Here is a 9,840-nt window from a genome sequence, read left to right on the forward strand (position 1 = left end):
AAAGATTTGCGTCATAGCCTGCGACTGCGACACACAGCTCAGCATGGTGCCAGGCAGGTGACCGTTGTAAACAACCCGGCGGGTGTGTGATGGATGAGCCATGGATCCCAAAGGGAAAAAGAGAAAGATAGCTGAGGAGAATAGAGCATTTAACAGTTCTTGGACCGAATCATTTGCTTTCATTGCCTTTGCAGAAGGATTGCCTGCATGTTTGCTTTGTAATGAGAAGTTGTCAAATAACAAAAAGAGTAACGTGGAAAGACATTTCCAGGGAAGACATGCAACGTGGGCAGCCGAGTACCCAGTTGGGAGTGAGAGAAAAAGTGCGATTGCATTACTTCTGGAGAAATCAGAGGAGAGCAAAAATAGATTTAAGAAGTGGATTTCAACTCCAAACTCCACAACTGCTGCTAGTTTTGTGGCAACCCGGGAGATAATAAAGCGTGGGAAACCGTTCACAGATGGTGACTACATGAAGGATACATTCGTTAAAATATCAGAGCACCTATTTTCAGACTTTAAAAACAAAACCGAGATAATACAGAAAATTAAAGATATGCCTCTCTCCGCAAAGACAGTGAAGGAAAGGGCCATTACAATGGCAGGCAACATTACCAATCAGCAAATCAAGGACATTAATTCAGCTCCAGCATACTCAATTGCCGTTGATGAGTCGTGTGATGTGATCGATATTGAACAGACAGCGCTGTTATGCAGGTATGTGAACTCTGATGGGCCGCAAGAAGAAATGATCGAATTAATACCACTGAAAGGCCAATATGTGAGGCTGTGCTGAAGTGTTTAAATGACAATGGAATAAACACCAACCACCTTATTTCAGTGGCTACAGATGGGGCACCCAGTATGAGGGGATCACAAAAGGGTTTGTGACTTTAATACAGAAAGCATTGGATCGAAATCTGCTTACATTTCACTGCATCTTGCACCAAGAAGCACTGTGTGCACAGACATTCCCACCGGAGTGTACGGAGGTGATGAACCGTGTCATCGAGATGGTGAACAAGATAATTGCAAAAGCATTAAACCACCGTCAGTTCCGTGCGTTGCTAGATGAAGTTGAGAGACAATATTCCGATCTCCTGCTACACAACAAAGTCCGATGGCTGTCCAGGGGTAAGGTTTTGCATCGCTTTGTTGCTTGTTTAGAACACGTGAACACATTCCTGAAAAGGAAAGACCTGAACTACCCGCAACTGGAAGATACAGAGTGGCTGGAAAAACTGCACTTCATGGTGGATATGACAAGTCACCTAAACACGCTGAATACAAGTCTCCAGGGGCGGGGAAACACTGCACTGCAAATGCTGGAAGCTGTTTTGTCATTCGAGCGCAAGCTGACTGTATTCGCCAGAGATGTACAGCGAGGCTCTCTCACTTCTCCTCCCTGAGAGAGTTCAAAGACGCCCATCCTGATCACACAATCAACGGTGATTATTTACAAGGTGCGATCGTTGATATGTAAACAGCATTTGGGAAAAGATTTGGCGAGTTCAGAAAGGAAAAAATGACACTATCTTTCCCTGTCACACCCCTGGAGATTGACCCGTCCTTGCTGAACACATTCCCAATCCCAGGTGTAAATCAAGCTGACCTTGAAATGGAAATGGCTGATATAGCTGACAAAGATTTATGGGTTTCCAAGTTCAAGAGCCTGACAGCCGAGCTTGAAGATGTCACTCGCCAGAAAGCCTAGCTTGCACAAAGCCACAAATGGAGCGAAATTGAAAGCCTCCCAACACCAGAGAAAATTGTGTTTGAAACATGGAATGCTATTCCTGACAATTATAGGAACACGAAGAAATATGCATTTGGAGTATTATCTATCTTTGGATCAACATACCTGTGCGAGCAGATATTCTCAAACATGAACTACATCAAATCCAAATACCGCACCCGCCTCACTGATGAGAGCTTGCAGTCCTGCGTGAAAATTAAAGTTACATCTTACATGCCCGATGTTCAGAAGCTGTCCAGTGATGTCCGAAAACAGAAGTCACATTAAACGGGTAAGAACACAATCCTGTCATAGGCCCATATTTAGTAACAAAGTGGCTGTTTTTATAAAGGGGTTTCATATTTTTGTCAGTATATATTTGGAATGACACATAGGGATATTATTGTGTTTTGTTGCTCAGGTCCGAGGATGGCTGCGTTGTGTGTCAAAAGAGAAGAGGATGCTGCTACGTTTTACCCTTGCACTGACTTACTTGGCATGCAGAAAACTAAAGAGAAGAGGATAATGACACATAGGGATATTATTGTGTTTTGTTGCTCAGGTACGAGGATGGCTGCGTTGTATTGTGCATGTCAAAAGAGAAAAGGATGCTGTTGCGTTTTACCCTTGCACTGACTTTCATTTGCAGAAAACTAAAGAGAACAGGATAATCCACAGAATCGAAATTAAACTGTATTGTTTACATTTTATATAGCCTGGCTACTTTACCTTTTCAAAAGGCTGCTGTTTTATTTGTATAATTGCAGGCTGCGTTTTAAATGCAGGCTGCGTTTATTGCACTCTGTTGCCTGTGTTGTCTGTGACTGTGTTGGGAAAAGTCATATTGCAGTTATGCTGCACATGTTTAACCATCTGTTTAAAGATTCTGTGAGAATTTTGCCTTGCATGCTTTGTATTATTGAGGATTGAGGATTGAAGAGGACTGCATTTTATTTTCATGGGGGTCTGGAATTACACGAGGCCTATTATGCACGTTCCATTTGTTGTTTTTTCGAATCCTCAGAATAAAAATGACATCAAAAATCTGGTTTCTTTATTATATTTCAGCAATGCAACGAAACATAATACATTAATATTGTAATGGACGTTAAACTTAAAGCTGTACCATCGTACAGCACAGTAGTCACGTGATGCGTCATTCTCTCCAGGATGCGCTGCAGGGGAAATAAACATTTAATCATGCATGCTCATTATATATTTGTAGCCTACTTAGTCATTTGATAGCCTAATATAGCTAATATAGACACTTACAGCATGTGTTGCCTTCATAAGGCTTATATAAGGCTTAAAAATGTGTGCAGCTCCAGACAGATTTGCTTTTTGTTTTTTTGGTCCAATATGGCTCTTTCAACATTTTGGGTTGCCGACCCCTGATCTAGAAGAACATCATTTAATGTCATTAAAAATACTTTATGTAGGGAGTAAAACTACATTTAATGCAATCAACTATAAAGAAATAAAATAAAATAAAATAAAATGAGAGGGTGGTGGGTGTTTACTAGGATAAGTGTTGATTACTTTATCTCTGGCCTCCTGAAAGGTGGATCTTCAGGGCCACCTTGAAGGGGCCCAGCGAGCTTCATGTATTAAGTGAAACTGTCAGGGAATTCCACACCTGTGTGGCAGTATTGTAAAAAGAGAAATTTACCCATATTTGTGTCATGTCACACAGTGTGACATGTTTGTACAATCAGGTCGTTATGTACGCTCCCTCTGGTATTGTGACTGTGGGTGTCGCTAACTTTTTGAAGGTGATTTATCAGATACGCAGGTACTGTGGGGGTGGAGGGTCGATTTGCATTGATTATTTTGAATGTCAATCCCATGTTTAGTTGTTTAACCCTGTCGTCTACATTTAGCCACCCTAGGCTAGCAAAGTGTGTGGGAGAAACGTGGGTCAATGGCCCCAGGTTAAAAGTAGTCTGATCAGTTTATTTTGGGAGGTTTGGAGTTTAGTCTTTAGATGCATCTTGGTGTTTGAGTACCAAGAGGTGCAGGCGTAGTCATAGAGGGACTGAATGAGTGCCACGGCTAGGGTTTTTAGGGCACTTTTGTTGATAAAAGCGGACATTCTACCCAAGAATCTTGTTCTTTGGTTCACTTTTTTTATCACCATCTTTGCCATGCTATCCCCTGACAGGTATTTATCTAGAGTACAACCTAAATAGGTGATCTCTTCCTTGCTACAGATTACTTTATCCTCGACTTTGATCTTGAAGTTGTCTATATTTATCTCCCTTAGAGAGTGTCTGGTCCCAAAAAGAATGGATTCTGTTTTACCCAGGTGTAGTGACAGTTTGTTATCAGTGAGCCACGTTTGGATTTTGGTGACTTCTGAGCTTAGGGCTTCCTCCACCTGCACTTTGTCCTCTCCCGAAATCAGGAGCGCTGAGTCGTCAGCGAACAGGAACAATTTGCAGTTACAGTCAGCATTCATGTCGTTAATGTAAAGGAGAAATAGTAGCGGCCCTAGGATGCTTCCTTGAGGGACACCACAGTTTACTGCTAGGGCCGAGGACATGGTTCCATTTATGTCAACCACTTGTTCTCTTCCTTCAAGATAGGCTTTCATCCAATTTATTGATGTACTATGAAATCCAATCGCCTCAAGTTTGCTCATTAGTATCGAGTGATTTACTGTGTCGAACGCCTTTTGGAGGTCCAACATGACCATGCCGCAGTATTTGCCTGAGTCTACTTCCCGTTTAATGTAGTCGGTCAGATACAGAAGACATGTGTCAGTGGAGTGGGATGTTCTGAATCCAGATTGGAATTCAAAAAGCAATTTGTGTTCTGCGAGGTAGCTATTAATTTGCTCTTGGATTAGTCTCTCCATCACCTTAGAGATTGAGCTAAGAATGGAGACGGGGCGATAGTTGCCAAGTTCTAGTTTGCTTCCTTTTTTATGTAGGGGGATTACTCTTGCCATCTTAAACTCTTGTGGGACGTGACATTGACTGATAGATGTATTTGTTATACGGGTTACTATGGGAGCAATACCATTGAGGTGGTCTGTGCCATAGACCCCTGAATGAGGGGGAAGTTTGGAGACCAGTTGCGTGGCAATGGTTGTGAACGTATCCGCGAAAAGTAGCCTTTACTCATTGATTACTAAAACTATCTATACTATTGACCTATGCTCTATTAAAACTATCTATACTATTATCCTATGCTCTATTAAAACTATCTATACTATTGACCTATGCTCTATTAAAACTATCTATATTAACCTATGCTCTATTAAAACTATCTATATTAACCTATGTTCTATTAAAACTATCTATACTATTAACCTATGTTCTATTAAAACTATCTATACTATTAACCTATGTTCTATTAAAACTATCTATACTATTAACCTATGCTCTATTAAAACTATCTATACTATTAACCTATGCTCTATTAAAACTATCTATACTATTAACCTATGCTCTATTAAAACTATCTATACTATTAACTTATGTTCTATTAAAACGATCTATACTATTAACTTATGCTCTAATAAAACTATCTATACTATTAACCTATGCTCTATTAAAACTATCTATACTATTAACCTATGCTCTATTAAAACTATCTATACTATTAACTTATGTTCTATTAACATACATCTATACTATTAACCTATGCTCTATTAAAACTATCTATACTATTAACCTATGTTCTATTAAAACTATCTATATTGACCTATGTTCTATTAAAACTATCTATATTGACCTATGTTCTATTAAAACTATCTATATTAAAGGAGTAGTTCACCCCCAAAATGACTTTTTTTCTATTGAGTACTCATGCCATGGAGAGTAGAATTCAATAATATTTTTTGGTTTTTGTCACATTCTTAAGACAAAAATATGATAACAATAAATTTACCCCCATTCATTCCGGATGGTGACCCGTTTCGAAACGGGTCACCATCCGGAATCAATGGGGGTGAATTTACTCAAATCAAATTTTTGTCTTAGGAATCTGACAAAAAACTAAAAATATTATTGAACTCTACTCTCCATGGCATGAGTAATCAATAGAAAAAAAGTCATTTTGGGGGTGAACTACTCCTTTAACCTATGTTCTATTAAAACTATATTAACCTATGTTCTATTAAAACTATCTATACTATTAACCTATGCTCTATTAAAACTATCTATACTATTAACCTATGCTCTATTAAAACTATCTATACTATTATCCTATGCTCTATTAAAACTTTCTAAACGATTACAGTTTTTTCACGATTGTTAACACACGTTTCTCAATAACGGCTTTCTCAAAACCTCACACAAAATGCAAAGTACCTTTTCAAGACGACTCTTGCCATCAAATCAAGTTCCATTTTGTTCACAAAATGGAACTGGTGTTTTCATTTGGTACACACAGCCATATTTTCAAATGACAACACACACCATTCATTCATTCATAGAGTGTACACACAAAGCATTTGCTGCACACTACCAAGCATTTACAGCACACTGAAGTGCAACATTGAAAACACAATCGTATAAATGGAACACACCATATGGCAATGGCTCTGGAGTATGAGCCATTTCTCCTTTGGTAAAATAACTGTAGGCCTACTTTTTATATTCAAACACAACAGCCCACAAATATGCATCCAAAAAGGTTCATTTGGGAAAATGGTTTACAGTAGATTTAGGCATCATGCCTCCGTTCAGAGATGGGCAAAAAAAAGTATTTAAAAAAAAAGAAACTTGGTCAGTACTAATCAGGTCTAATACTGACCAGTACTAATCAGGTCTGATACTGACCAGTACTAATCAGGTCTAATACTGACCAGTACTAATCAGGTCTGATACTGACCAGTACTAATCAGGTCTAATACTGACCAGTACTAATCAGGTCTGATACTGACCAGTACTAATCAGGTCTGATACTGACCAGTACTAATCAGGTCTGATACTGACCAGTACTAATCAGGTCTAATACTGACCAGTACTAATCAGGTCTAATACTGACCAGTACTAATCAGGTCTAATACCGACCAGTACTAACCAGGTCTAATACTGACCAGTACTAATCAGGTCTAATACTGACCAGTACTAATCAGGTCTAATACTGACCAGTACTAATCAGGTCTAATACCGACCAGTACTAATCAGGTCTGATACTGACCAGTACTAATCAGGTCTGATACCGACCAGTACTAATCAGGTCTGATACTGACCAGTACTAATCAGGTCTGATACTGACCAGTACTAATCAGGTCTGATACTGACCAGTACTAATCAGGTCTGATACTGACCAGTACTAATCAGGTCTAATACTGACCAGTACTAATCAGGTCTAATACTGACCAGTACTAATCAGGTCTGATACTGACCAGGATTCTATCATCAAGATTGATAGTAAAACCATTTTAATATCTATTATATTTAAAACACCAACTTCAGTGTTACAAGTGACAAGGTTATTTTGTTTTGATCTGATAACTAATGCATGTGACGAGAATCTGCCCACTACAGGGACAGAGAGATTGACCAGCGAAATGTCAAAGTGTCCAGGACACTGGATAATGAGAAACCAAAACATTCTACATCCTTGGACTCAGTCACAACACCATCTCATGATCCATTGTTATGTTTAACTGTCCAATGAATGCTTGACAAATCTATTTTCCCTGTACCTACTGAAGTATATTTGTGAACTGATGTTACATTGTATGAAGATTCAGATTGAGAAAGAAAAGAGACACATGTTTATTGTACTGTACTGGACATCTATTTTGTATGCTCATTGATTTAATATACAGTAAGAGAAAAACCGGACTTACACTGTGTGGTCTCATTTATTGTGTGGGAGTGAATTCAATCATTTTGGGGGAAACTGTCTATTCATATGGAATAAGATTAATCCTTCCATCAATTGGTCACTTCTTGCGGATTTCTACTGAGTTGACGTTTATGGATTCGATAAACTGCTGGACAGTTTGTTTTGGAGTCTTCGTTCATCTCTGCTAGAGAAACAACCAGCCGAGGATATTATCAGACATTTCCCCTGACTCCCACGGATTATCACGGAAAGGATTCTCTCCCACTCGTTTTTCCTCCTGCGCGCGGAGAAATTACCATGGGACTTGAGAAGTGTGTATAAAGCACACAGTGTAAGTTTTGATTTTAGTCATGCCTTTTTGGACTGAAAATCACAGATGGGTCAAGTACTTAAAGATTTGTACCGGCTAAGTTAGAGAATTGCTACCTCTAGCCCAAGCTGCGTTTTGATTGTTTAATGTTTTTTTTAGTCTATTGTTTTGTCGCTTTTTGTTGCACGAAGGAGTAACAGAATAGAGACTGAGGTTTCCTATTCTGAAGACATAGCAGCCGTTTGGCCACGGAGATTGCATGTCAAGTTGGGTATCATCACAAGACTTCAGTTGATTTCACTTTATACTCCAGAACAAATGTTGGATTTCACTTTATACTCCAGAACAAATGTTCTGACGGAAATCCTTATTTGGTTCTGACGGAAATCTTTATTTGGGGCCAGAACATATTTTGTTCTGAAGGAATGTCTTTTCGGCCAGTGCTGGTAACCCAACAACGGCTGTTTCAAGCCACTTAATCACATAAGAAATAACGTGGTTATTTTAATTGGTAGATTTCCTTTATGTTCCAGAACAGAACGTTCTGACGGAAATCTTCATGCTTTACGCTTACATGTTGTGTCTTATCTGGTGTGTTTCGTCTTTTTAGTCTTATTTTTTATTTTATTCCGTCTATTCCGCCAGCTGAGGTGGCAAGCAAACTAGCTTTGATTTCATCCTCCTCCTACCCGACCAGCTTCAAAAATGGGAAATGCACAGGGAGACAGAAAACACCTGCCGAAATCTAAACAACCTTTTTACAAACTGAACAAAACCTTTGAGTTTGAAGCCTCTCTCCAAAGCTTGGAGAATGAACTGATAACAGCTTTAACGGCTAAGATAGACGATGAGGAAATGAAACAGGTTGTTTCTAGGTGCCCCACAATTGCACCATTTTTGCCCATATGGAGAAAGGAATTCGGATATGATGACTCTCTCACGACTGAGGACTTGACGAGATTTTCTGGAGTACTGTATCAACATATCGATAAAATCTCACAACGGAAAAGTCTGAAGAAAGCCGAAATGGAAGTTGCCAGGCTTGGGATTCTCGCTCTGGCGCAGCTGCGCTGGGCGGCTGCAGAAAGAGAGGCAGCGAGGGAGAGAAAAGAAAAGGAGAGGCCTTCAGAATCGGACAGCCAGCCTCTGCCTTCCTCACACCGTGCCAGAACAGGGGCGAACAACAGTGAGCTCGGCCCGGCTGGACGACACCATGCCACACCAGAGGTGAAGGACAACAGTGAGGTCGGCCCGGCTGGACGACATCGTGCCACACCAGAGGTGAAGGACAACAGTGAGGTCGGCCCGGCTGGACGAACACCATCACCACAACCTCCCCCACCTGTGGCTGTGACTCACGGGCCTCCACGCCAGGGGGGTATCAATGCATGACATCACATTGACATGCAAACCTCATTACCTACACTTCTATCTGATAGGAAGGGGGTAGAGAGAGGGGGGAGGCAACATGAAGGAGAAAGATGTGACAATGATTTAAATAACTCAGTTGTTTTTTCTCCTCCTTGTAATCAGGTCGAGCTGGGAGATCCCGCTGACCACACGAATCCGCCCCTCCCAGGCGTTCCACGCAAACCACCAAAACCAACACCCACTAAGAATGGCCATACACTCACTAAGGAAAAGGTTTACACAGGTGAGCGTCGGGAACAGGTTCACACACCCACACCTAGTCAAATTAACGATTCTCTTTTGGCGTACCCAGAGGATGGCAAAATTACATTTGTGTACCGTAATTGGTACCCAGTGGATGCTCGAGACACGGCTGAACGTTTACCCGATATCCACAGCAACCCTGATGAGTGGGAAAAATCTGTAAAGGCAGAAATTGTGGAGCTAAGACTAGACACCTGGGAAGTTAGAAAACTAATTACTATGTGTTGCACACCTAACGCTTTTCCTTATCAGATTTCTGTGGGATTAGATTGGCTACAGGCAGACGGTCACCCATACCAGTGTATGCGGCCCG

Source organism: Nannobrachium achirus (genome assembly GCF_963921795.1).
Source record: "Nannobrachium achirus genome assembly, chromosome: 4".
Classification (NCBI taxonomy): domain Eukaryota; kingdom Metazoa; phylum Chordata; class Actinopteri; order Myctophiformes; family Myctophidae; genus Nannobrachium; species Nannobrachium achirus.